Source organism: Mobula hypostoma, chromosome 9 (assembly GCF_963921235.1).
Source record: "Mobula hypostoma chromosome 9, sMobHyp1.1, whole genome shotgun sequence".
Lineage (NCBI taxonomy): Eukaryota > Metazoa > Chordata > Chondrichthyes > Myliobatiformes > Myliobatidae > Mobula > Mobula hypostoma.
This window is the reverse complement of record NC_086105.1, coordinates 794,035-817,445: the sequence shown is the minus strand read 5'-3', so window position 1 is coordinate 817,445 and position 23,411 is coordinate 794,035. Positions and strand designations below refer to the sequence as shown.

The window sequence follows — 23,411 nt, the reverse complement described above, 5'->3', positions numbered from 1 at the left end:
GTTTGATATGTTGCCTCCCAGGTGCCAGGGCCCAGGACATCTCTGACTGAGTCCTCAGTATAAGTGGGAGGGTGAACAGCCAGAGGTCATGGTCCATGTAGGTACCAATGACATGGGTAGGATGAATGACGAGGTTCTGTGTAGGGAGTTAGGTGCTAAGTTAACAGGTAGGACCTCCAGGATTGAGATCTCAAGATCACTACCTGTGCTACGTGCTAGTGAGGCCAGAACTAGGAAGGTTATGCAGTTTAATTCATTGCTAGTGATTGGTAAAGGAAGGAGGACATAAGATTTTTGGATCATTGGACTCTCTTCCAAGGAAGGTGAGACCAGTACAGAAGGGATGGTTTGCACCTGAACTGGGGGGGGGGGGCGGGGGGAACTAGTATCCTAGCAGGAAGTTTTGTTAATGCTGCACGATGGGGCTTAAACTAGAGTTTGAGGGCAATGGGAACCAGAGTGTCAGAATAGTAAGTGGAGAGGTTGTGGAGACAGATATTGGTAAGACCTCAGATAAGGTCAGAAACCAAAAGATTAAGCATGGTTAGACTCGTGTCCTGAGCTGCGTATATTTCAATGCAAGAAGTGTCGTAAGAATAGTGTATGAGATCAGAGGATGGATCAACACCTGGAATTATGACATTGTAGCCATCAGTGAGACTTAGTTGTAGAAGGGACAGGACTAGCAGCTCAACCTTCTGTGACAGAGCAGAGAAGAACGGGTGGCCTTACTGGCCAGGGAAAATGTCATGGCAGTGCTCCATCAGGAAAGCCTGGACAGCTCGACTAGTGAGGTGTTATGGGTGGAACTGAGAAATAAGAAAGGAATGACCATGTTAATGGGGCTTATTACAGACCTCCCGACAGTCCTAGGGATCTAGAAAAACAAAATTTATTAACAGATCGCAGAGTATTGCAAGAAACACAAGGTTGTGATAGTAGGTAATTTTAACTTTCCATATATTGACTGGAAATCTCATCCCGTAACAAGACTAGATGGGATAGATTGTCAAACGTGTTCAGGAAAGTTTCCTTAATCAGTGCGTAGAAGTGCCAACGAGAGAGCGTGTGATACTGGATCTGCTGTCAGAGACTGAGACAGGACAGGTGACAGAAGTTTGTGTAGGGGAACACTTTGCATCCAGTGACCACAATGCCATTATTTTAAAAATAAGTATGCAAAGAGATATGCCTGGTCTGCAGGTTGAGATTCTGAATTGGAGAAAGGCCAATTTTGATGGTATCAGAAATGGCCTGGCAAGTGTGGACTGGGACAGGCTATTCTCTGGCAAAGGTGTACTTGGAAAGTGGGAGGCCTTCAAAAATTAAATTTTGAGAGTACAAAGCTTGTAAGTACCTGTCAGAATAAAAAGTAAATAGAATAAGTGTAGGGAATCTTGGTTTTCAAAAGATATTGAGACTTAGTTAAGAGGGAAAAAAAAAAGGAGGTACACAGCAGGTTTAGGCAAGAAGAAACAAATGAGGTGTTTATGGAGTACAACAAATGGAAAAGAACATTTAAGAAATCAGAAAGGCTAAAAGAAGACATGAAGTTGCTCTAGCAAACAAGGTGAAGGATAATCCTAAGGGATTCTACAGATATGTTATGAGCAAGATTGGCCCTCTGAAGGATCAGAATGGTAATCCATGTGTGGAGCATAAACAGATGGGGGATCTTAACACATTCTTTGCATCTGTATTTACTTGGGAGACGGATACAGAGTCTATAGAAGTGAGGCAAAGCGGTATCAACTTCTTGGGCACTGTACAGATTACAGAGGAGGTGCTTGATACCCAGAGGCAAATCAGGGTGGACAAATCCCCAGGACCTGACAAGGTGTTCCCTTGGAACATATGGGAGGCGTGCAAAAATTGCCAGGGCTCTAGCAGAGATATTTAAAACATCCTTAGCAACAGGAGAGGTATAAGAGGATTGAATGATAGCCAAAGTTGTTCCGCTGTTTATGGAGGCTCTAAAATAAACCAGAAAATTAGACCGGTAAGTCTGACATCAATAGTGGCAAAGTTGTTGGAAGGTATTTTAAGGGGCTGGATATACAAGTACCTGGATAGACATGGACTGTTTAAGGATAGTCAGCATAGCTTTGTGCATGGAATGTCATGTCTAACCAATCTTATCAAGTTTTTCGAGGAAGCCACCAGTAAAGTGGATGAAGGCAAGGCAGTGAATGTTGTCTACATGGACTTTAGCAAGGCTTTTAACAAAGCCCTGCATGGGAGGCTGGTCAGGAAGGTTCAGTTACTTGGCATTCAGGATTAGTTATTAAATTGGATTTGACGTTCATTTTGTGGGATAAGCCAGAGTGGTGTTAGAGGGTTGCCTCTCTGACTGGAGTCTGTGACTTTTGGCGTGCCACAGAACAGTGTTGAGTTCTTTCTTGTTTGTCATCTATATCAATGATCTGGATGATAATGTGGTTAACTGGTCAGCAAATTTGCAGATGACACCAAGACTGGGGGTGTAGTGGACAGTGAGGAAGGCTGTCATGGCTTGCAGAGGGGTCTGCATTAGCTGGAAAAATGGGCTGAAAAATGGTAGATGGAATTTAATGCAGACAAGTGCGAGGTTTTGCACTTTGGTAGGACCAACCAGGGTAGGCCTTACACAGTACACTGAGGAGTGTGGTCGAACAAAGGGACCTGGGAATACAGGTCCATAGTTAGTTGAAAGTGGTATCACAAGTAGACGGGGTCATAAAGAAAGCTTTTGGCACATTGGCCTTCATAAATCAATGTACTGAGTACAGGAGATGGGATGTTATGTTGAAGTTGTATAAGACATTGATGAGGCCCAATTTGGAGTAGTGTGTGCAGTTTTGGTCACCTACCTACAGGAAAGATGTAAACAAGGTTGAAAGAGTACAGAGAAAATGTAAAGGATGTTGCTGGATCTGGAGGACCTGAGCTATAAGTAAAGGTTGAAAGGATTAGGCCTTTATTCCTTATAAAGTAGAAGATTGAAAAAAAATTTGATAGAAGTATACAAAATTATGAGGGGCATAGATAGGGTAAATGCAAGCAGGCTTTGTCCACTGAGGTTGGGTGGGACTACAACCAGAAGTCACAGCTTAATGGTGAAAGATGAGAAGTTTAAGGGGAATATGAGGGGAAACTTCTTCACTCAGAGGGTCGTGAGAGTGCGGAATGAGCTGCCAGTGCAAGTGGTCCATGAGGGCTAAATTTCAACGTTTAAGAGAGGTTTAGAGAGCTATATAGATAGTAGGGATAAGGAGGGCTATGGTTCTGGTGCAGGTCATTGGGAGTAGGCAGCTTAAATGGTTTTGGCATTGACTAGATGGGCTGAAGGGCCTATTTCTGTGCTGTACTTCTCTATGACTCTAAAAACCATAGCTCGTTCAACTTATCCTCATATGACACATCCTGTAATCCAGGCAGCATCTTGGTAAATCTCCTCTGCACCATCTCTAAAGGTTGAATATCCTTCTTATAATGAGGCAACTGGAACTGAATCAGCACTCCAAGTGTGCCTAACCCAGAGCTTTATAGAGCTGCAGAATTATCTTCTAACTCTGGAGCTGCAATCCCCCGGCTAACGAAGGCCAACACAGCACGTGGCCTCTAAACCACCCTATTAACTTGAGCATCAACTCTGAGGGATCAATGGACATGCAGCCCATGATCTCTCTGTTCCTCCATACTGCCATTAACCCTGTATTCTGCCTTCATATTGGATCTTCCAAAGTGAATCACGTATTCCAAATGTTCATTCATTCTACATGGCACTTTTAATTTCATTTCCCCCCTATTCTCTCTTTTTAAACTATATTCACAAATAGGGCCTCTGCCCAAAACATCAACTTTGTAGATGCTATCTGACATGTTGAGTTCCTCCAGCCATTTGTGTGTTACTCACTAAAACAATGTTTCAGTTTCTCCCATTCCCCTGACTAGATCAGTCTACCACCCCAGTTTTAATTTTCAGTCCTAACCTTAAGGCACATTGTTATATTTGCAATGATGGTTTAAATCATCTAAAATTCAAGCCAGCTTTTAAAATAGCAAGTAATGTTTAGGCTAGGTAGAGTGCTTTGTGTTTTCTTTACAAGGACACACTCTGCCTCTCATGGACCAACTGGGTAAAACTGAAACATTGCCACTTGCTTCATTGGTATTTTAGCTTTTGCTTGTGTAGGAAGCATCATCACTGCCTGGGTGTCAGACTCCCACTCAAACACTCAGAAGCCAATGTACGAAGCCTAAGCTGCTGAGCATCACAAGTAGCACAAGCAAAAGATATAAACAACTCTCGGCTGAAATCAGCAGCTCATTCACATAACAGGCGTGGGCCTGCATTCTAGAAACCCGGTCAGTTCTGTAAAGTGCTGTCCAATTAGTCACACATCATTGTTTTCCATCAGTTCACAAATCATCAACTTAAGCAGCTCTCACTTTGCCACACAGAAGTTCATTTAGAACCCACCATCACCATCAGACTGTCTATACGCTGCAGACTCTGGTCTCACCACCAGACTGTTGCGGAGGTTTTAAACTAATTTGGCAGGAGGCTGGGAACTGGAGTGATAGGGTTGTTGATGGGGCAATTGGTTTACAAGCAGAGGCAACGTGCAGTGAGACTGTGAGGAAGGATAAGCAGATGATAGGGCAAAACTAGTCAGTGGGATGAGGTGCAATTTAACAGGGGGACAAAATTGAAAAGGGTGATGAATACCAGACTGAAAGTGTTATTTTTGAATGAATGCAAAAGATGATCTTGTACCACAATTGGAGTTTGGCAGGTATGACATGGTAGGAATCACTGAGTCATGGCTGAAAGAAGATTGCAGTTGAGAGCTTAATGTCCAAGGATACACATTGCATTGAAAAGGCAAGCAGGTAGACAGAGGGGACGGTGTGGTTCTGTTGGTAAAAAAGTGAAATCAAATCCTCAGAAAGAGGTGACATAGGACTGGAAGATATAGAATCCTTGTGGGTAGAGTTAAGAAATTGCAAAGGGTAAAAAGACCATGATGGGAGTTATATACAGGCCTCCTGACAGTAGCCAAGATGTGGGCTACAAATTACAACAGGTGATGTCAAAAGGGCAATGTTATGACAGTCATGGGGGATTTTAATATGCAGGTAAATTGCTGGAGTGCAAGAGACAGATTTATAGAATGCCTATGAGATGGCTTTTTAGAGCAGCTTGTGGTTGAGCCCACTAAGGAATTGCTATTCCGGATTGCGTGTTGTGTAATGAACCAGATTTTATTAGGGAGCTTAAGGTAAAGGAACCCTTTGGAAACTGTTATCATAATATAATAGAATTCACACTGCAAATTGAGAGGGAGCCGCTAAAGTCAGATGTATCTGTAGTTGAACTTGTCCTTTTTTCCTTGGAACAACGGAGGATGAGAGGTGACCTGATAGAGGTGTATAAGATGATGAGAGGCATTGATTGTGTGGATAGTCAGAGGCTTTTTCCCCGGGCTGAAATGGCTAACACGAGAGGGCACAGGTTTAAGGTGCTTGGAAGTAGGTACAGAGGGGATGTCAGGGGTAAGTTTTTTTTTTGCAGAGAGTGGTGAGTGTGTGGAATGGGCGGCCGGCAACGGTGGTGGAGGCGGGTACGATAGGGTCTTTTAAGAGACTCCTGGACAGATACATGGAGCTCAGAAAAATAGAGGGCTATGGGTTAACCCTAGGTAATTCCTCAGGTAAGGATACGTTTGGCACAGCTTTGTGGGCCGAAGGGTCAGAATTGTGCTGTAGGTTTTCAATGTTTCTTACAGTTGAGTAAAGGGAATTACAGAGTCATGAGAGGGGAACTGGCCAAAGTTGATTGGATTAGAACATTAACAAGGATGACGGCAGAGCAGCAATGACTGGAGTTTCTGGGAGAAATTCAGAATGTGCAGGATTGATACATCCCAAAGAAGTAGTATTCTAAATGCAGGATGATGTAACTATGGCAGACAAGGGAAGTCAAAGTCAACATAAAAGCAAAGGATCTTAAAAGAATCAGTTGATCTAGGCATGGTTCTGGAGGGCTGGTAAATTGAAAATGTTACTCCACTCTTCAAGAAAGGAGGAAGGCAGAAGAAAGGAATCTATAGGCCAGTTAGACTGACCTCTGTGGTTAGAAAGATGCTGTTAAGAATGTGGTTTTGGGGTACTTTAATACATATGATAAAACAGGCAAAAGTCAGCATGGTTTCCTTAAGGGAAAATCTTGCCTGACAAATCTGTTGGAAGTCTTTGAAGAAATAACAAGCAGGTCAAACAAAGGAGAATCAGCAGATATTGTGTTTTTGGATTTTCAGAAGGCGGATGACAAAGTGCCACACATGAAGCCGCTTACCAGGTTAACAGCCATAGCATTAAAGGAAAGGTACTAGCATGCTTAGAGGGTAGGCTGATTGGTAGCAGGCAAAGAGTGGGAATAAAGGGAGCCTTTTCTGATTGGTTGCTGGTGACTAGTGGTGTTCCACAGGGGTCTGTGTTGGGACTGCTTCTTTCTATGTTGTACATCAATGATTTGGATGTTGGAATTGATGGTTTCATGGCTAAGTTTGCAGACGATACAAAGATATATTGGAGCGCAGCTAGTGTTGAGGAAACAAGGAGGCTGTAGAAGGACCTAGACCAATTAGGAGAATGGACAAAGAAGTTGTAGATTGCTTACGGTGTCGGGAAGCGTACGGTTAGGCACTTCGGTAGAAGAAATAAAAGCGTAGACTAACGGGGAGAAAATTCAAAAATCCGATATGCAAAGAAAGTTGGGAGACCTTGTGCAGGATTCCCTCAAGGATAACTTGCAGATTGAGTCACTGGTGAGGAAGGCAAATGCAATGTTAGCATTCATTTCAAGAAGACTAGAATATAAAAGCAAGAATCCAATGCCAAGGCTTTTTAAGGCCCCATTTGAAGTACTTAAGTAGTTTTAGATCCCTTACCTGAGACAAGATATCCTGACAATGGACAGAGTTCAGAGGAAGTTCATGAGAATTATTCTGAAAATGAAAGGGCTATCATATGAGGAGCGATTGATGGCTTTGGGTCTGTACTCACCGGAATTTGGAAGAATGAGTGGCGGGGGGGCTCATTGAAACCTATCAAATATTGAAAGGCCAGGATAGAGTGGATGTGGAGAGGATGTTTCCTATAGTGGAAGAGTCTAGCACCAGAGGGCACAGCCTCAGAATTGAGGGATGTCCATTTAGAATGGAGATGAGGAGGAATTCCTTTAGCAAAGGGTGGGGAATCTGTGGACTTCATTGCCACAGGCAGCTGTTCAGTCAGGTCATTGGGTGTATTTAAGGCAGAGCTTGACAGGTTCTTGAGAAGTCAGGGCGTGAGAGGTTACAGGGAGAAGGCAAGGAAATGGGGTTGAGAGGGAAATGAATCAGTCATGATGAAATGGCAGAGTAGATTCAATGGGCCAAATGGCCTAATTCTGCTCCTATGTCTGTTGGTGATCAAAAAGTGTATGGTCCATATCAATGCTGGCCTGTTCTCGGTGCTTATTTCTCTGTGACTCTGTGTAGCCACACTGTGTATGAAATAATTCTCCCCTGTTTCACCAGATTTCTCATAATTACCTCAAATGTTTGTTGTGTATCCTTGGGAAGACTGCACTGAACATGCTTTATCAACAAGATACTGTATTTTCCATTAACTCCAACCACCACAGCTCATGAACACTCACCAGTACTGCCCACTAACACTAAGCTTTACTACTTAATAACACTAACCACCGCTGCTCATTAACACCAACCATTCCTACTTGTTAACACTAGCCTCCAGCTCAGCTTTTGCTCCACACTGATTGAAATTGCCCATTCCGGGAATCTTTTCCAATGCCAGTATCCTAGTCCACACCACCAGAGCGGTTATATCAGTAGAGTTATAAAACATGGAACGGTACAGCCCAGAAATAGGTCATTCAGCCCACAGTGCTGTGCCAAACCAAATAAATTAGTAATCAAATGGCCAACTAAACTAATCTCTTCTGCAGACACAATGTCCATATCCTTCCATTTTCCTCACATTCATCTGCCTATCTAAATGTCTCTTAAAAATCCCTAATAATTTTGCCTCCAATACCACCCTAGGTAGTGCATTCCAGGTGCCCACCACTCTTGTATAAAAAAATTTGCCTTCACATATCCTTTGAAATTTTCACCTCTCACCTGAAATACATGCCCTCTGGTATTAGACATGTTAAACCTGAGGAAAAAATACCGTCTGCCTCCTCTATTAATGTCCCTCACAATCTTATTTACCTCTATAAGAGTAACAGAGTTATGCAGCAGATGAACACGTTCTTTGGCCCAACTCAACTATGCCATCCAAGGTATCTACCTGAGCTAGTCCTCTTACCCATATTAAATGGAGTAATTTCAAATGGTCACAGTGAGATACCTGGTTGAAATGTCACACAAGACCAGAAGACCATAAGACACAGTTTACAGCTGCAGTACAGTGCAAAGACAGACCATCCTATACATTACAACAAGAAATACATCTATAGATATAAAATTAAATAAGTAGTGCTGGAGGGGAAGAAGCTGTTCCAAAAATGTTGAGTGTGTGTGTCTTCAGGCCCCAGTGCCTCCTCCCTGATGGTAATAATGAGAAGTAATGCATCAGACTGCAGAACTGTACACCAAAGAATCCAGCCCTTACAGCTCAGCTCGTTCATGCTGCCCCTGAAGCTTTTCCACATGTCATCAGGCCAATAGCTCTCTGATCCATCCCTATCCAAAAACCTTTGAGATACTGTCAGCATAAGACCATAAAACTTAGAGCCGAATAAGGTCATTTGGCCCATCGAGTCTGCTATGCCATTCAATCATGGCTGACTCTTTTATCCCCTCCTCAGCCCCACTCTGCCACCTTCTCCCTGTAATGTTTGATGCCGTGTCAAATCAAGAAACTATCAACTTCTTCCTTAAATACACCCAATGACCTGGCCTCCACAAATTCACCACCCGCTGGCTAAAGAAATTTCTCTGCATCTGTTTTAAATGGATGCCTTTCTATCCTTAGGCTGTGCCCTCTTGTCCTAGACTCTCCCACCATGGGAAACATCCTTTCCATATCTACTCTGTCTAGGCCTTTCAACATTTGAAAGATTTCAACGAGATCCCCTTCATCCTCCTAAATTCCAGAGAGTACAGACCCAGAGCTATCAAATGTTTCTCTTACGATAACCCTTTCATGCCCGGAATTATCCTTGTGAACCTTCTCTGAAATCTCTCCTGTGCCACCACATCTTTTCTTAGATGAAGAGCCCAAAACTGTTCACAATACTCAAGGTGAGGCTTCACCAGCGCCTTATAAAATGTCAGCATTACAGCCCTGCTCTTGTACTGTAGATTTCTTGAAATGAATACTAACATTGCATTTGGCTTCCTCACCACCGATTTGACCTGTAAGTTAACCTTCAAGGTGTTCTGCACAGGGACTCCCAAGCCCCTTTGCATCTCAGATTTTTGGATTTTCTCCGTTTAGAAAATAGTCTACACATTTATTTCTACTAACAAAGTGCATGACCATGTATTTTCAAAAATTCTATTTTATTTGCAACTCTCTTGCCAATTCTCCTAATCTGTCTCAGTCCTTCTGCAGTCTAACTGTTTCCTCAACACTACCTGGCCCTTCACCAATCTTCGTATCATCTGCAAACCTGGCAACAAAGCCATGCATTCCATCATCTAAATCATTGATATACAGGATAAAAAGAAGAGTTCCCAACACCGACCTCTGCAGAACACCACTAGTCACTGGCAGACAACCAGAGAAGGTTCCTTTTCAGAATCAGAATCAGGTTTACTATCACCGGCATGTGACGTGAAATTTGTTAACTTAGTAGCAGCAGTTCAATGCAATACATAATCTAGCAGGGAGAAAAAAAAACAATAATAATAAATAAAATAAAACATAATAATAGATAAACAAGTAAATCAATTATGTATATTAAATAGATTTTTAAAATGTGCAAAAACAGAAATACTGTATATTTAAAAAAGTGAGGTAGTGTCCAAAGCTTCAATGTCCATTTAGGAATTGGATGGCAGAGGGGAAGAAGTTGTTCCTGAATCACTGATGTGTGTGCCTTCAGGCTTCTGTATCTCCTACCCACTCACTGCCTCCTACCAATCAGCCAATGCTTCAACCATGCCAGTAACTTTCCTGTAATACCACAGGCTCTTAACTTGGTAAGCAGCCTCCTGTATGGCATATTGTCAAAGGCATTCTAAAAGTCAAAATATACAACATCCACTGCATCCCCTTTATCTATCCTATGTGTAATCTTCTCAAAAAATTTTAATAGGTTCGTCAGGCAAGATTTTCGCTTAAGGAAACGATGCTGACTTTGTTCAATCTTGTCCTATGTCACTAAGTACTCCATAACCTCATCCTTTACAATTGATTCCAACATCTTCCCAACCACTGAGGTCAGGCTAACTGGTTTATAATTTCCTTTCTACTGCCTTCCTCCTTTCTTCTTTTTTTTTTGGCGTGTGCCTGAATGCGTGCGAGTCTGTACGTGGGCGTGTCTATGCGTGTGCATGCGTGCGTCTGTGCGGATGCCTTTTTCATGCCTCTACAAGGCGCGGAGCGAGCGAGAGAGAGACTGTGTGGTGCCCCACTCCTCACACAGACATTTCGCAGTATTTTTCCCTTTATTTTACGAGGTGGAGTTGCGATCTCGACACTCAACCCGGCACGGATGGAAAGCGTACTCGGGAGCGGACCCGACTAGTTTCGAGCCCGGGAACCTCCACTCACGGGTCTGGCGCCGATGTCATTGCACCACCAGCCGGCCCCGCCTTCCTCCTTTCTTAAAGAGAGGAGCGACACTTGCAATTTTCCAGCCCTCTGGTGCCATGGCAGAGTCCAATGATTTTTGAAAGATCATTACTAATGTCTCCACAATCTCTACCGCTACCTTCTTCAGAACCCTAGAGTGCAGTTCATCTGGTCTGGGTGACTTATATACCCTTAGGTCTTTCAGCTTTTTGAGCACTTTCTCCCTTAGAATAGTAACTGTGCTCACCCTTCAACATCTGCCACACTGCTAGAGTCTTCCACAGTGAAGAATTCTCATTTAGTTCATCTGCCATCTCCTTGGCCCCCGTTACTATTTCTCCGACCTCATTTTCTAGCGGTCCTATATCTACTCTCATTTTTTTTTTACAACTTGTAAAAGCTTTTACTATCCACTTTGATATTGTTTGCTTGCTTGCTTTCATATTTCATCTTTTCCCACTTAATGATTCTTTTAATTGCTCTCTGTTGGCTTTTAAAAGCTTCCAATCCTTTATCTTCCCGCTAATATTTGCATTGTTAGATGCGCTCTCTTTTGCATTAGCTTTGAATTCCCTTGTCAACCATGGTAGTATATTTTGCTATTTGAGCATATCTTTGTTTTTGCAATACATCTATCCTGCACCTTCCTCATTTTTCCTAGAAACGCACGCCATTGCTTCTCTACTGTCATTTCTGCCAGCATCTCCTTCCAATTTACTTTGGCCAACTCCTCTCTCAGAGGAGTGAATTTCCTTTACTCCAGGGAAATATTACTACATCAGACTTTACTTTCTCTTTATCAAATTTCAAGTTGAACTCAATCATATTGTGATCACTGTCTCCTAAGGGTACTTTTACCTTAAGCTCCCTAATTGCCTCCAGTTCATTACATAACACCCAATCTAGTATAGCTGATCCCGTAGTAGGCTCAACGAGAAACTGCTCTAAAAAGCCATCTCATTGGCATTCAACAAACTCACTCTTGAGATCCATTACCAACCTGATTTTCCCGATCGAACCTGCATGTTGAAATCTCCCATGACTATCATAACATTGCCTATTTGACATGACTTTTCCATTTCCTGTTGCAATCTGTGGTCCACATCCCAGACTGTTGGGAGATCTGTATATAATTGCCATCAGGTTCCTTTTACCCTTGCAGCTTCTTGACTTAACCAACAGGGATTCAACATCTTCCAATCCTATGTCACATCTTTCTACTAATTTGATGCCATTCTTTACCAACCGAGCCACGTCACCCCCCACTGCCAACCTTTCTATCCCTCTGATACAACGCATAACCTTGGACATTCAGCTCCCAACTACAACCATCCTTCAGCCCTGATTCAGTGATGGCCATAATATCATACCTGGCAATCTGTAGTAGTGCAATAAGATCATCCACCACATTTCTTATACTCCATGCATTGAAATATAAGACTTTGAATACTGTATTTGCTACCCTTTTTGATTCTGCATCCCTAATGCACTGATACTCATCCTGCTGGCTGCAATTATGTCCTACCATTTGCCTGCCAGGACCTTGCCTTGCTACTGGTTCCACGTAGCCCAGTACTACCTGTCTCGGGTCGGGTTGTCGGCAACTCAACCGGGACACCCCCCGGTGCACTTCGGTTAACCAGGGAGGAGGGTGTGTAGGCACCCAGCAGGACTGAAAACAAAACCTGTCAAAGGGTGGATGAACTCTTTGTGAGTCAACAGCCACCTACCATCTGTGTGAGAAGTGGTGCGCCACACAGTCTTTCGTTTCGTGCCTTGTAAGGCATTATGATGATAGACAACACAACAAACCCTATACTTCCAGAGCCGGGAGTGCTCAGGAACTCTGCGGAACGCCCAGACCCTGGCCTAGACAGGCAGTACGAAGATGCAACCTCAAACCCCACGGGAAGGGTTGAGTTCGACAAGGGGGCTGAGTGAACTGCGCCTCTTTTGCGTTGTAAGGTAAAAACAATTATCTCAACCTTCAATGCAAACACCATCTGCCTCTTGCCTCGATGCACAGAGTTGGCATCACAGGCAAGCAGATACGAGATCTCCATCCTGGGGATCCAAGATCACCATCATGTACACCCTGACAAAGAGATAAGGTTCACAGAGGTAGAGGGGATGCAGCTCATCACCTCGTCCGCATGGAGAGAGCTGACGACGATGTCAGCACAAGGTGGAGTAGGGCTGATGTTGAACCACAAGGCAAAAAAAGGCACTGAGGGGCGTAGTCTCAGTCAGTGACAGAATCCTTACTATGGAATTCGACAGAAACCCGGCGACCTCTGTCATCACCTGTTACTCCCCGCACAACTGCCGCGAGGAGAAGGAGGTGGAGGCCTTCTACAGTAAACTTCACCAAGCTGTCACTTCAATACCAGCACATAACTTCCTGGCTGTGCTCGGTGATTTTAATACCCAGGTCGGATTGGAAGATGCTCCATACTCATACCAAGACTTTACCAACAGAAATGGACAATATCTAGTTGATTTCATCCAGGAACACAGTCTCATTGCCGCCAACGCACAATTCAAGAAGTGTGATGGTAAACTGTGGACATATGAAAACACAGCCTCCATCTACAGGAAACAGCTCGATTATATCCTCGTAAGAACAAAATGGCGTAATTGTGTGATCAACACAGAAGCCTACAGCACCTTCAACTCGGTCAGTTCTGACCACAGAGTAGTGTCAATACAAGTGAGACTGAGCCTGCGGCAACCCAAAGCCACAGGTCCAAAGGAGAAGGTAGACTGGAAGACATTCTCCTCTCAACCCATTCTTCAAGCTCAGTACACAGTGGAGGTGAGAAATCGCTTCGGCCCATGGGAAAGGGGAGAGGAACAGACTCATAGACGCACACACAAATGCAACAAAGAGTTTCCCTACTGTGAAGCGAATCAAGATGAGTCGGATCTCGAAACATCCTGACGTCGTCGCAGCAAGAAGTGTGGTCAATGCTTGTCATGCCGAACTTAGAAGGAGCAAAACTGAAGAGCTAAGAGACAAGTTCAAGAAAGCAAAGAAGAATCTCTTTGCCACCTATGACCGACTGAAGGAAGAGGAACTAGCGGAGAGGATTAGGGAGGTAGAGGCTGCTAATGAAGACAGGCAGCATGGAGAAGCATGGCGCCTAGTCAATGAGATCAGTAGATGGAAGAAGTCCCCATCAGGTCAAATAAGTGGTAAAACAGCAGAGGACCATGCCCTGACATGGTTTACCCACTTTAAGAACCTGTTGGGAAGCCCTTCAACGATCACGGAAGAAGAGGACATACCCACGATACTAAGGCAAGATGACATCGATGACTGCCCATTCTCCATTGAGGAACTGAAGAAGGCCAAATATGCACTCAAACAGGGCAAGGGCGCTGGACCAGATGGGATACCACCAGATGTACTGAAGAACTGCGACCTGGATGACGTCTTGCTGGACATAACTAATACGGCACTGATGAAAGGCGACAAACCAGAACAGTGGTCACTCTCAAACATTATCCCATTCCCCAAGTCTGGATCCCTCACAAAGACAGATAACTACCGCGGTATCAGCTTGACCTGCATCTTAGCAAAGTTATACAATCGGATGATCTTGAACAGGATTCGCACTGCCATTGACCCTAAGATTCAATAGAATGGTTTTCGGCAGAAGCGCACAACAGTAATACAAATACTTGCTCTCCGGAGGATCATCGAGGAAGTCAAGAAGAACAACCTACCAGCCGTGCTTACTTACGTTGATAATTGCAAAGCTTTTGACTCCATTCACCAAGGTAAAATGCTGAAGATCCTGAACCTTACGCAGTGCCAGACCATCTACTGAGAGCAATAGAGTCCAGCTATACCAAAACCATGGCGAAAGTTGTATCACCAGATGGAGAAACAGCAGTGTTCGAGCTCCTAGCTGGTGTGCTGCAAGGAGACACTCTGGCACCCTACATCTTTATAATCGTCCTTGATTACGCTCTGATTCAAGCTACCAAAGATCATGACAAGCTTGGTTTTACCATAAAACCAGGGCGAACCAAAAGGGTCAGACCAGTTACACTCACAGATCTCGATTTTGCAAATGACATAGTCCTGCTGTCTGACCAGATGGAGGAAGCACAGCAGCTACTGACAAAAGTGGAAATTGAGTGCAATAAAGTTGGACTTCACCTAAACGCTAAAAAGACAGTACATGGCGTTTAACTGTGACGAAACTACTCTCAAGACCGTAGAGAATGATACCATTAAGAAAGTCTTTGACTACAAGTACCTCGGGTCAAAAGTGATGAGTTCGGAGAAGGACATAAAGATACGGAAGGCACTGGCGTGCAGGGCTATGAACGACATGAAGAAAATCTGGAAGTTGAGCCTGACCAGAGGGCTTAAAAAGAGGATTTTCATAGCAGTCGTAGAGTCCATTCTCATGTACGGATGCGAGACGTGGACACTCACCAAGACGATGTGAAAGTCTCTAGATGGTTGCTATACACGAATGCTCTGGATGGTTCTTGACGTGAGTTGGCAACAGCACATGACGGACGTCGAGCTCTATGACAACCTACTGATGCTCACCACTAAAATCGAGGCGAGAAGACTGCAACTAGCGGGGCACTGTCTACGCCACCCCGAGCTACCTGCCAGCCATCATATGGGAGCCCAAGCACGGGAGGATGAACCCTGGGCGCCCTCCCAAGACTATGGTCAACACACTCCTAGAAGACAGCGGTGCGGCTAATGTAGATGAACTGAACACACTGATGAGGGAGAGGGAGAAGTGGAGAGTCCGTCATCATGCCCGACGCCAGCCCCCTAGGCCTGAGTCAACGTAGTAGTGGTAGTAGTAGTAGTAGTATTTGCCTGCCCTTCCTGATATTCTGACTGCATTCTATCTTTACTTTTTTACCATCCGTCCTATCCTGAGTCCCTTTACTCCGGTTCCCACCTCCCTGCCAAATTAGTTTAAACCCTCCCCAACAGCTCTAACAAACCTGTCTGTGAGAATATTGGTCCTCCTCGGGTTCAGGTGCAACCTGTCACTTTTGAACAGGTCATACCTCCCCCAGAAGAGATCCCAATGATCCAAGAACCTGAAGCCCTGCCCCCTGCACCAGCTTCTCAGCCACACATTTATCTGCCAAATCATCCTGTTTCCACCGTCACTGACATGAGGCACAGGCAGCAATCCAGAAATTACTACCCAGGATGTCCTGCTTCTCAGCTTTCTACCTAGCTCTCTAAATTTTCTTTTCAGAACCTCTTTGCTTTTCCTTCCTATGTCATTGGTATCAATATGTACCAAGACATCTGGCTGCTCCCCCTCCCTTCCCAAAACATGGTTTCATGATTCGAGACATCCCTGACCCTGGGTACCTGGGAGGCAACATTCCATTTGGGTGTCCCGTTCACATCCACAGAATCTCCTGTCTGTTCCTCACTATTGAGTCCCCTATCACTACTGCTCCCTCTCTCCCTCTTTCCCTTCTGCATCATGGTTTTCCTTCTTTACCATAGACTCAGCCTGTAAATTAACCTTCTGTGAGTCTTGCACGAGGATTCCCAAGTCCCCCTGCACCTCTGGTGTTTGAACCTTCTCCCCGTTTAGATAATAGTCCGCACTATTGTTCCTTTTACCAAAATGCATTGTCATACATTTCCCAACACTGTATTCCATCTGCCACTATTTTACCCATTCTTCCCATTTGTCTGAATCCTGCTGCAATTGCATTGCTTCCTCAGCAATACCTACGCCTCATGACAGTAGAGGAGGTATCAGAATGAGAATGGAAATGCAAAATGGAATTAAAATGGGTGGCCACTGGGAGATCCCACTTCTTCTGGCGGACAGAGCGTAGGTGCTCAGCAAAGCCATCTCCTAATCCATGTCAGGTCTCACTGATATAGAGGAAGCCACACCTGGAGCACCGGACACAGCATAAGACCCCAACAGACTCATGGTGAAGTGTTGCCTCACCTGGAAGAACTGTTTGGGGCCCTGAATGGTAGTGAGGGAGGAGGTGAAGGGGCAGGTGTAGTACTTGTTCCACTTGTAAGGGTAAGTGCCAAGAGGGAGATCAGTGGGGGGGGGGGAACAAATGGACAAGGAAGCTTTGTAGGGAGTGATCCCTGTGGAAAGCAGGAAGAGTGGGGAGGTGGGAAGATGTGTTTGGTGGTAGGATCCTGTTGGAGGTAGTAGAATTTCTAGAGAATTGTGTTGCCACAAAGTCATCAATTCCATCATCCAAATCATTAACAAACGATGTGAAAAGTAGCAGTCCCAATACTAACCCCTGAGGAACACCACTAGTCCCTGGCAGCCAACCAGAAAAGGCCCCTTTTATTCCCACTCGCTGCCTCCTGCCTGTCAGCAATTCCTCTATCCATGTCATTATTTTTCCTGTAACACCACAGGATTTTATCTTGTTAAGCAGCCTCGTGTGTGGCACCTTATCAAATGCCTTCTGGAAATCCAAATAAATAACATCCACTGCTTCTTCTTTGTCCAGCCTGCTTGTTACTTCCTTGAAGAACTCTAACAGATTTGTCAGGCAAGATTTCCCTTGACAGAGACCATGCCGACTTTGACTGATTTTATTTAGGAAAGAGAAGCAGAATAAATGTGTAAAGACAGTAAGGTAGAAGGGCTGAAATGTGTGTACCTCAATGGAAGAAGCATCAGGAACAAAGGTGATGAACTGAGAGCTTGGATACATACATGGAATTATGATGTAGTGGCCATTACAGAGACTTGGCTGGCACCAGGGCAGGAATGGATTCTCAATATTCCTGGATTTCAGTGCTTTAAAAGGGATAGAGAGGGCGGAAAAAGGGGAGGAGGGGTGGCATTACTGGTCAGGGATACTATTACAGCTACAGAAAGGGTGGGTAATGTAGCAGGACCCTCTTTTGAGTCACTATGGGTGGAAGTCAGGAACAGGAAGGGAGCAGTTACTCTACTGGGGGTATTCTATAGGCCCCCTGGTAGCAGCAGAGATACAGAGGAGCAGATTGGGAGGCAGATTTTGGAAAGGTGCAAAAATAACAGGGTTGTTATCATGGGTGACTTTAACTTCCCTAATATTGATTGGCACCTGATTAGTTCCAAGGGTTTAGATGGGGCAGAATTTGTTAAGTGTGTCCAGGATGGATTCCTGTCACAGTATGTGGACAGGCCGACCAGGGGGAATGTCATACTAGATCTAGTACTGGGTAATGAACCGGGTCAGGTCACAGATCTCTCAGTGGGTGAGCATCTGGGGGACAGTGACCACCACTCCCTGGCCTTTATAATTATCATGGAAAAGGATAGAATCAAAGAAGACAGGAAAATTTTTACTTGGGGAAAGGCAAATTATGAGGCTATAAGGCTAGAACTTGCGGGTGTGAATTGGGATGATGTTTTTGCAGGGAAATGTACTATGGACATGTGGTCGATGTTTAGAGATCTCTTGCGGGATGTAAGGGATAAATTTGTCCCGGTGAGGAAGATAAAGAATGGTAGGGTGAAGGAACTATGGGAGACAAGTGAGGTGGAAAATCTAGTCAGGAGGAAGAAGGCAGCATACATGAGATTTAGGAAGGAAGGATCAGATGGGTCTATTGAGGAATATAGGGAACCAAGAAAGGAGCTTAAGAAGGGGCTGAGAAGAGCAAGAAGGGGGCATGAGAAGCCCTTGGCAAGTAGGGTAAAGGAAAACCCCAAGGCATTCTTCAATTATGTGAAGAAAAAAAGGATGACAGGAGTGAAGGTAGGACCGATTAGAGATAAAGGTGGGAAGATGTGCCTGGAGGCTGTGGAAGTGAGCGAGGTCCTCAATGAATACTTCTCTTCGGTATTCACCAATGAGAGGGAACTTGATGATGATGAGGACAATATGAGTGAGGTTGATGTTCTGGAGCATGCTGATATTAAGGGAGAGGAGGTGTTGGAGTTGTTAAAATACATTAGGACAGATAAGTCCCCGAAGCCTGATGGAATATTTTCCAGGCTGCTCCACGAGGCGAGAGAAGAGACTGCTGAGCCTCTGGCTAGGATCTTTATGTCCTCGTTGTCCACGGGAATGGTACCGGAGGATTGGAGGGAGGCGAATGTTGTCCCTTTGTTCAAAAAAGGTAGTAGGGATAGTCCGAGTAATTATAGACCAGTGAGCCTTACGTCTGTGGTGGGAAAGTTGTTGGAAAAGGTTCTTAGAGATAGGATCTATAGGCATTTAGAGAATCATGGTCTGATCAGGGACAGTCAGCATGGCTTTGTGAAGGGCAGATCATGTCTAACAAGCCTGATAGAGTTCTTTGAGGAGGTGACCAGGCATATAGATGAGGGTAGTGCAGTGGATGTGATCTATATGGATTTTAGTAAGGCATTTGACAAGGTTCCACACGGTAGGCTTATTCAGAAAGTTAGAAGGCATGGGATCCAGGGAAGTTTGGCCAGGTGGATTCAGAATTGGCTTGCCTGCAGAAGGCAGAGGGTGGTGGTGGAGGGAGTACATTCATATTGGAGGATTGTGACTAGTGGTGTCCCACAAGGATCTGTTCTGGGACCTCTACTTTTCGTGATTTTTATTAATGACCTGGATGTTGGGGTAGAAGGGTGGGTTGGCAAGTTTGCAGACGACACAAAGGTTGGTGGTGTTGTAGATAGTGTAGAGGATTGTCAAAGATTGCAGAGAGACATTGATAGGATGCAGAAGTGGGCTGAGAAGTGGCAGATGGAGTTCAACCTGGAGAAGTGTGAGGTGGTACACTCTGGAAGGACAAACTCCAAGGCAGAGTACAAAGTAAATGGCAGGATACTTGGTAGTGTGGAGGAGCAGAGGGATCTTGGGGTACATGTCCTCAGATCCCTGAAAGTTGCCTCACAGGTGGATAGGGTAGTTAAGAAAGCTTATGGGGTGTTAGCTTTCATAAGTCGAGGGAGAGAGTTTAAGAGTCGCGATGTAATGATGCAGCTCTATAAAACTCTGGTTAGACCACGCTTGGAGTATTGTGTCCAGTTCTGGTCACCTCACTATAGGAAAGATGTGGAAGCATTGGAAAGGGTACAGAGGAGATTTACCAGGATGCTGCCTGGTTTAGAAAGTATGCATTATGATCAGAGACTAAGGGAGCTAGGGCTTTACTCTTTGGAGAGAAGGAGGATGAGAGGAGACATGATAGAAGTGTACAAGATAATAAGAGGAATAGATAGAGTGGATAGCCAGCACCTCTTCCCCAGGGCACCACTGCTCAATACGAGAGGACATGGCTTTAAGGTAAGGGGTGGGAAGTTCAAGGGGGATATTAGAGGAAGGTTTTTTTACTCAGAGAGTGGTTGGTGCATGGAATGCACTGCCTGAGTCAGTGGTGGAGGCAGATACACTAGTGAAGTTTAAGAGACTACTAGACAGGTATATGGAGGAATCTAAGGTGGGGGCTTATATGGGAGGCAGGGTTTGAGGGTCGGCACAACATTGTGGGCCGAAGGGCCTGTACTGTGCTGTACTATTCTATGTTCTATGTTCTATTATTAGACTCCAAGTACCCCGAAACCTCATCCTTAATAACAGACTCCAACACTTTCCCAACCACTGAGGTTAGGCTAATTGGCCTATAATTTTCTTTCTTTTACCTTCCTCCCTTCTTAAAAAGAGTGGAGTGACAAATGCAATTTTCCAGGCCTCCGGGACTATGCCAGAATCAAGTGATTCTTGAAAGATCATGACCAATGCATCCGTTATCTTTTGAGCAACCTTTCTTAAGACTCTGGGATGTAGTCCATCAGGTCCAGGTGACTTATCCACCTTAAGACCTTTCAGTTTGCCTAGCATTTTTTCCTTTGTAATAGCAATGGCACTCACTCCTGCTCCCTGACACTCAGACTTCTGGCACATTGCTAGTGTCTGCCACAGTGAAGTCAGATGCAAAGTACCCATTAGGTTCACCAGCCATTTTTTTGTCCCCCATTACTATCTCAAGAGCATCATTTTTCAGTGGTCCAATATCAACTCTCACCTCCCTTTTACTCTTTATACAACTGAAAAAAACTTTGTTTCCTGCTTTATATTATTGGCTAGTTTGCCCTTGTGCTTCATCTTTTCCCTTATTGCTTTTGTAGTGCCTTTTGTTGGATTTTAAAAGCTTCCCAATCATCTAGCTTCCCACTTCTGCTACCTTATATGCCCTTTCCTTGGCTTTTATGCAGTTCTTAGATTCCCTTGTCAGCTACGGTTGCCTACCCCTGCCATCTGAAAACTTCTTCTGTGGGAAATATTGTGAACTATTCCCAGAAACTTCCGCTACCTCTGCTCTGCCATCATCCCCGCCAGTATCCTCCTCCAATCCACCTGGACAAGCTCCTCTCTAATGCCTCTGTAATTCCCTTTATTCTATTACGATACAGATACATGTGACTCATGCTACTCTCTCTCAAATTACAGTATGAATTTAATCATATTATGATCACTGCCTCCAAAGGGTTCCGTTACGATAAGTTCCCTAATAAGATCTGGGTTATTACACAACACCCAATTGAAGATAGCATTCCCCCCCCCCCCACACACACACCATGTAGGCTCAAGCACAAGCTGCTCTAAAAAGTTGTAGGCATTCAACAAATTCTCCCTCTTGTGATCCAACACCAACCTGATTTTTCCAATCCCCTTGCATTTGAAGTCCCCCATTACAATTGTGACATTACTCTTTTACATGCCTTTTCCAGCTCCCTTTGGAATCCCAACCCCATATCTTGGTTACCATTTAGAGGCCTATAGATGATTCCTATATTTTTTTTTACTCCTGCAGTGTCTTAACTCCACCCACAAGGATTCAACATTCTCTGACCCTACGTCACCTCTTTCTAAAGATGTAATTCCATCTCTTACCAACAGAGCCACACCACCGCCTATGCCCTCCTACCTGTCTTTTTGATACAAAGTATACCCTTTGATGTTAAGCAGCCAAATATGACCTTCTTTCAGCCTCAACTTGGTAACGCCCACAATGTCATACTGACCAATCTCTAATTGTGCCGTGAGCTGTTGATAAAACTCACATGAAATCTCTGCTGGAGTTTGCCAGAAAGCTTGTGGGAGACTCTGAAGTCAGCTGGAAGCAGGGCCTATGGTCTGATGAAGTCAAAATTGAGCTTTTTGGCCATCAGACTAAGTGCTATCTTTGGCATAAGCCAAACACCACACATCATCAAAAACACACCATCCCTACCGTGAAGCACAGTGGTGGCTGCATCATCCTGTGGGGATGCTTCACTGCAGCAGGCCCTGGAAGGCTTGTGAAGGTAGAGGGTGAAATGAATGCAGCAAAATATAGGAAATCCTGGAGTGAAACCTGATTCAGTCCGCAAGAGAACTGCAACTTAGAAGAAGATTTGTTTCCCAGCAAGACAATGACCCCACGCATAAAGTCAAAGCTACACAGGAATGGCTTAAAAACAACAAAATTAATGTCCTGGAGTGACCGGGTCAGAATCCTGACCTCAATCTAATTAAGAATTTGTGGTTGGACTTGAAAAGGGCTGTTCACTCATGATCCCCATGCAATCTGACAGAGCTTGAGCAGTTTTGTAAAGCAGAATGGGGAAAAATAGCAGTGTCCCAACGTGCAAAGCTAACAGAGACCTATCCATACAGACTCAAGGCTGTAATTGCTGCCAAAGGAGCATCTAGTAGATACTGAGTTGAGGGAGGTGAATACTTATACAATCAATTATTTTGTGTTATATATCTGTAATTTTGAGAGTAGAACTAGGAGACATTGCCTCAAGATTCAGGGGAGAAGATTTAGGACTGACATGAGGAGAAACTGTTTTCCCAGAGAGTGGTGAATCTGTGGAATTCTCTGCCCAGGGAAGCAGTTGAGACTTGTTCACTAAATATATTTAAGATACAGTTAGATACATTTTTACATAGTAGGAGAATTAAGGATTATGGGAAAAAGACAGGTAGATGGAGCTGAGTTTACGGACAGATCAGCCATGATCTTATTGAATGGCGGGGCAGGCTTGATGGGCCGGATGGCCTACTCCTGCTCCTATTTCCTATGTTCTTATATTCTTATTAATTTAGATCACTTTGTAGAGATCTGTTTTCTCTTTGATAAGAAACAGTCTTTTTCTGCTGATTAGTGGCAAAAAAAGCCAAATTAAATCCACTGTGATTCAATACTGTAAAACAATAAAGCATAAAAACTTCCAAGGGTGGTAAATACTTGCTATAGGCACAGTATACAGATGTAGCTGTCGCATTCTTTCTCTGCTCTTATATACTGCACCCTTACCAATGAAGGAAAACATAGCATACACCTCTTTTTATCACCTCATCCACCTGTGCAGCCACATTCAGTGAACTATAGATTTGAACCCGAAGGTTCCTCTGTACTTCAGTGTTTACGAGCTGTGATCCAACATCTTCCTTTGCAACTGGATCCTTAAGTTCCTGATCCACATACTGCAATTAGTAAGTGCTGGAGCAACACCTGCACCAAAATTCAGCAACGTTGCACTCTCACCCCCTTGCGCTACTCCTTGTACACTCATGAACACCTGGCCAGATTCTGCTGTAACTCTATCAAAAAGTTTGCAGGTGATACCACCATAGTGAGCCATATCTCAAATAATGATGAG

General features: G+C 44.3%; 1 protein-coding gene and 1 pseudogene across 5 annotated transcripts in view; one reads left to right on the top strand and one right to left on the bottom strand.

The window, feature by feature from the left end:
* tspan11 (tetraspanin 11) overlaps nt 1-23,411 on the bottom strand; it is a 121,020-nt gene that overhangs the window by 77,063 nt on the left and 20,546 nt on the right. The gene's annotated exons all lie outside the window — the stretch shown is intronic.
* LOC134352213 (craniofacial development protein 2-like) lies at nt 12,314-21,533 on the top strand (annotated as a pseudogene).